Source organism: Dendroctonus ponderosae, unplaced genomic scaffold (assembly GCF_020466585.1).
Source record: "Dendroctonus ponderosae isolate FM_Combo_2020 unplaced genomic scaffold, Dpon_F_20191213v2 Dpon_F_20191213_7, whole genome shotgun sequence".
NCBI classification, from domain to species: Eukaryota; Metazoa; Arthropoda; class Insecta; order Coleoptera; family Curculionidae; genus Dendroctonus; species Dendroctonus ponderosae.
The window spans coordinates 2122182-2127900 of record NW_026018916.1 but is presented as its reverse complement, the minus strand read 5'-3'; positions in this window follow the sequence as shown (position 1 = coordinate 2127900).

Genomic DNA, 5719 nt, shown 5'->3' with positions numbered 1-5719 from the left:
CCACCCCCGCCCTTTAGGTAGCCGAAAATTAAGCCCTTATAAGTGTCCTCGCTGTAGATTTATAGTGTATTATGGGATTGGGGGATGGCCCAATTTGCCTGCATAACGAAAGCTGCTTTGGACCGACAGTAGCTCTTTGGCTTACAAGTGCAAAAGCTTGATCTGAAATAGTCCAAAATTTCCAGTTTATGTTTGTCCAGCCCGCTGTTAAGACAAGTTTCTTCTAAGACCGCAAACAAAACTCTGATTTGATGGGGTTTTCATACACAGAAGCCTGAGAGCCTTGTCTAGAAATTTTTCGACCAAATTTCAGCTTTATATCTGTACGGTTGTGAAAACTACAATTTTTTTAAATTCGGCTTTCTATCCAGACGCTTTTCTGCTCAGACCGTAAATTTAAAAAACCGCAGAAAATCTATGAGGTTGTTAATTTCGTTAAGTTTTCCGTCATAAAGGTGCAAAAGATTCCTCTATAATGTTCCAAATTTGATATTAACTTCTGCTCCGTTTGAAAGTTATTCGCTAAATGCGCCCTACACTGTGCCTGATGACCCGAAAATTTGAAAATTTGAAGAAATTTAACGCCTTTTTTGATTTGAAGTATACAGAGATGAAAGTACACAGAGCCCTCAAAAAAAGTTGTTGCGGGATTTGAAGCAAACCAAAATGAATTACAGAAAATTAAAAAAAACGCAAAAGTAAATGTAAAATTTGCAGAAAATCAACGGGCGTTCTGCCTTCCTTAGATTTTTCTCCAAAATAGCGCAAATGCCCACTCAAAACTATTTCAAAATTTCAACTTTATGTCTGTGCGTGTTTGGTGGTTAGTAATTTTTTAATTCAGCCCGCTGTTAAGTGAATTTTCTCCTAAGACCGAATACTTGAAAATTTGTAAAAAAGTTATTAATCTTCTGATTTGATTGCATTTTGGAACACAGAAGTCTGAATGCCAATCTGCGCCATTGAGACGTTTTTTGAAATAAAGCAGCACGTTTGGAAAACGATAGGAAATCAGGGGATGCAGCATAAACCCGCAAAACTGTTCGATGGAACTGTGCAAAATTTCCACGTCAAATCTGCATGGGCCTGGAAGTTACGAATTTTTGTATACCGAGCTGCGCTTGCATGCCTCAAGGGTTTAGCTGCTTTCGGACTGAACATTTCAGTGGCGTTTTCTAATCCAGCAGAAAATCCATATGCACTAATAACCTTTAACTTGTGAAATTGTCAAAAAATGTTGAAAACCCCCTAATAGTTTGCGAGTAAACAGCGAGCAATTCGGTAAATTCAAATTACCACCCCCGCCCTTTAGGTAGCCGAAAATTAAGCCCTTATAAGTGTCCTCGCTGTAGATTTATAGTGTATTATGGGATTGGGGGATGGCCCAATTTGCCTGCATAACGAAAGCTGCTTTGGACCGACAGTAGCTCTTTGGCTTACAAGTGCAAAAGCTTGATCTGAAATAGTCCAAAATTTCCAGTTTATGTTTGTCCAGCCCGCTGTTAAGACAAGTTTCTTCTAAGACCGCAAACAAAACTCTGATTTGATGGGGTTTTCATACACAGAAGCCTGAGAGCCTTGTCTAGAAATTTTTCGACCAAATTTCAGCTTTATATCTGTACGGTTGTGAAAACTACAATTTTTTTAAATTCGGCTTTCTATCCAGACGCTTTTCTGCTCAGACCGTAAATTTAAAAAACCGCAGAAAATCTATGAGGTTGTTAATTTCGTTAAGTTTTCCGTCATAAAGGTGCAAAAGATTCCTCTATAATGTTCCAAATTTGATATTAACTTCTGCTCCGTTTGAAAGTTATTCGCTAAATGCGCCCTACACTGTGCCTGATGACCCGAAAATTTGAAAATTTGAAGAAATTTAACGCCTTTTTTGATTTGAAGTATACAGAGATGAAAGTACACAGAGCCCTCAAAAAAAGTTGTTGCGGGATTTGAAGCAAACCAAAATGAATTACAGAAAATTAAAAAAAACGCAAAAGTAAATGTAAAATTTGCAGAAAATCAACGGGCGTTCTGCCTTCCTTAGATTTTTCTCCAAAATAGCGCAAATGCCCACTCAAAACTATTTCAAAATTTCAACTTTATGTCTGTGCGTGTTTGGTGGTTAGTAATTTTTTAATTCAGCCCGCTGTTAAGTGAATTTTCTCCTAAGACCGAATACTTGAAAATTTGTAAAAAAGTTATTAATCTTCTGATTTGATTGCATTTTGGAACACAGAAGTCTGAATGCCAATCTGCGCCATTGAGACGTTTTTTGAAATAAAGCAGCACGTTTGGAAAACGATAGGAAATCAGGGGATGCAGCATAAACCCGCAAAACTGTTCGATGGAACTGTGCAAAATTTCCACGTCAAATCTGCATGGGCCTGGAAGTTACGAATTTTTGTATACCGAGCTGCGCTTGCATGCCTCAAGGGTTTAGCTGCTTTCGGACTGAACATTTCAGTGGCGTTTTCTAATCCAGCAGAAAATCCATATGCACTAATAACCTTTAACTTGTGAAATTGTCAAAAAATGTTGAAAACCCCCTAATAGTTTGCGAGTAAACAGCGAGCAATTCGGTAAATTCAAATTACCACCCCCGCCCTTTAGGTAGCCGAAAATTAAGCCCTTATAAGTGTCCTCGCTGTAGATTTATAGTGTATTATGGGATTGGGGGATGGCCCAATTCGCCTGCATAACGAAAGCTGCTTTGGACCGGCAGTAGCTCTTTGGCTTGCTAAAGCACCCCTAACTTACGTCCTTATAATGCCGCTGCGTCTCGCCATGGCTAAGCTCCAGACTTATTTGGTATTTATGAGTGGCTGAGAAAAGTTTCAGCTCACTTTCCGCTCTCTATTTGCTTAATGAGTTACAAGGGTAATTATCGGGTTCATGAAAAGATCGCACCTTCGGCAAGCGACCGATCAAATCGCCCCTTACTGCCACAGGAAGAGACGGGATGAATCCATCATTCTATGCCGATGTCGTCGAGCGTTTTGCTCGCATAAAACTTCTCAGATATCGCGCTATCATTTGCAGGAAAAGTTCTGATCTTACCGCCGGTTTACTGCAGCCTTTCAGGGCTTTAATCGCTAACCATTCGGATGTAGGCTTTATTTTTTATAAAGCTGTTTTGTCGACAAAGTTGGTTAGCAGGACTAAATTCTGTGCAGCCGAGCTATAAAAAATTCGGAACTTCCAGCTGCATGCAGGGATATTGATTAAATTTTGGGCGATTGCATCCAAAACCCTAGTGGGTTTTCATGGACAAAATCGGTAAATTTAGGGCCATTTGTTGATTTTTAATCGTCTTTCAAAGTTTCCTAGATATTGGGCGAATTGCCTCAATAGCACGGGGTAGAATATAAAAATTCCTAACTTTCTTCCACTTTTCATGTAAACCGATTTTAGCAGAAGCTTTTGTGAACTCGCCTGCGAAAATTTACTAAATCCACAGCGGTTACATTTAAAAAAATTGTGACTACTAAACGCGCAGAAGTATAAAGTTTTCCTGATGGACCAAAAATTCGCAGAAATTTAACGCCTTTTCTGATTTCATTGACTGTTTGTCAGTACAAGCGCAAAAGCTTGATCTGAAATAGTCCAAAATTTCCAATTTATGTTTGTTCAGCCCGCTGTTAAGACAAGTTTCTTCTAACACAGCAAACAAAAACTCTGATTTGATGGGGTTTTCGTACACAGAAGCCTGAGAGCCTTGTCTAGAAAATTTTCCACCAAATTTCAGCTTTATATCTGTACGGTTGTGGAAACTACAATTTTTTTAAAAATTGTCTTTTCTTCTCAGACCGTAAATTTAAAAAACCGCAGAAAATCTATGAGATTGTTAATTTCGTTAAGTTTTCCGTCATAAAGGTGCAAAAGATTCCTCTATAATGTTCCAAAATTTGATATTTACTTCTGCTCCGTTTGAAAGTTATTCGCTAAATGCGCCCTACACTGTGCCTGATGACCCGAAAATTTGAAAATTTGCAGAAATTTAACGCCTTTTTCGATTTGAAGTATACCGAGATCAATTCAATCCAATTCAAGTGACTCCAAAAGTTAGAACATCGATAGTGACTAACCGTTCATCAGGTGCGCAGTTTGTGTTAACATCAGAGCCCCATCGAACTTGTTTATTATGTATTGTGTTAAGCGACGGAAAATTAATTTTTTGGGGAATTTCTTTTTTTCATTAGATGATACTTAATAAATAAAATTCTAATAAAATAAAAAATAGAAAACTTTTGCCTATTTTCAGTCGCCCTGTATTAAATGTTCAATCCAATTCAAGTGACTTAAAATATAAAAGTTAGAACATCGATAGTGACTAACTGTTCATTAAGTGTGCAGTTTGTGCCAACATTAGAGCCCCATCGAAATTRTTTACTATGGATTGTGTTAAGCGACGGAAAATWWTTTTTTTGCAGAATTTCTTTTCTTCATTAGATGATAATTAATAAATAAAATACTAATAAATTAAAAAATAGAGAAATTCCGCCTATTTCTAATCGCCCGTTATTAAATGTTTGATCCAATTCAAGGGACTTAAAACATAAAAGTTAGAATATCGATAGTGACTAACTGTTCATTAAGTGTGCAGTTTGTGCCAACATTAGAGCCCCATCGAAATTGTTTACTATGGATTGTGTTAAGCGACGGAAAATTATTTTTTTGCAGAATTTCTTTTCTTCATTAGATGATAATTAATAAATAAAATACTAATAAATTAAAAAATAGAGAAATTCCGCCTATTTCTAATCGCCCGTTATTAAATGTTTGATCCAATTCAAGGGACTTAAAATATAAAAGTTAGAATATCGATAGTGACTAACTGTTCATTAAGTGTGCAGTTTGTGCCAACATCAGAGCCCCATCGAAATTGTTTACTATGTAATGTGTTAAGCGACGGAAAATAATTTTTTTGCAGAATTTCTTTTCTTCATTAGATGATAATTAATAAATAAAATACTTAGTTAATCTATGACCGAGATGAAAGTATACAGATACCCTAAAAAAAGTTGCGAGATTTGAAGCAAACCAAAACGAATGACAGAAAATAAAAAAAACGCAAAAGTCGGCGGTTTTTTCGTTTTTTTTTGGAATAACCATATCAACGGAGTTCAGTTTAATTTTCCAGCAATTTCCTTTAAGACTGTCACTCTGGTCTCGGTTTAAAATACCCGAATGCGAAGAGAGAAATAAATTCGAAATGGCAAGCAACGCCTTTTGACTGATGATAATTGGGATGCCTTAGCGAGATATCGACACAAAAAATGAAATATTACGGACATATTCCCGAGGGATTCCACAAAAAGGAAAATGCGAACAGGGCGTGTTAGGAACAGAAGATATTAGGTTGCCATAAGGTATAATTTGTTAGCAAAGGGGAGCGCAGCGACAGCGACAAGAATCCACCTTTTCTGAGCTGAACTTAACAGGTATAAATAGTGGATTAATTGCCCTAAACGTCGCGCTATCAAAATACAAATCCCCCACTGGAAAGTTTGGCGATTTATTTCAAAGACTGATTTTTTAATGCAAACGAAACCCCTGAAAAACATTGGGAAATAAATTCGAAAGGTAAAAGGGATGATATTTCTTCTCTGCTTTACCCTCATACTTTAAGCGCAACGTTTAATTTAAACTTACAAAACGATGCCGGTGTTTTGAGTGTTTGGAATTCGTTTCGCTTGCGCAAATGGAATTCGGGAATGAAATT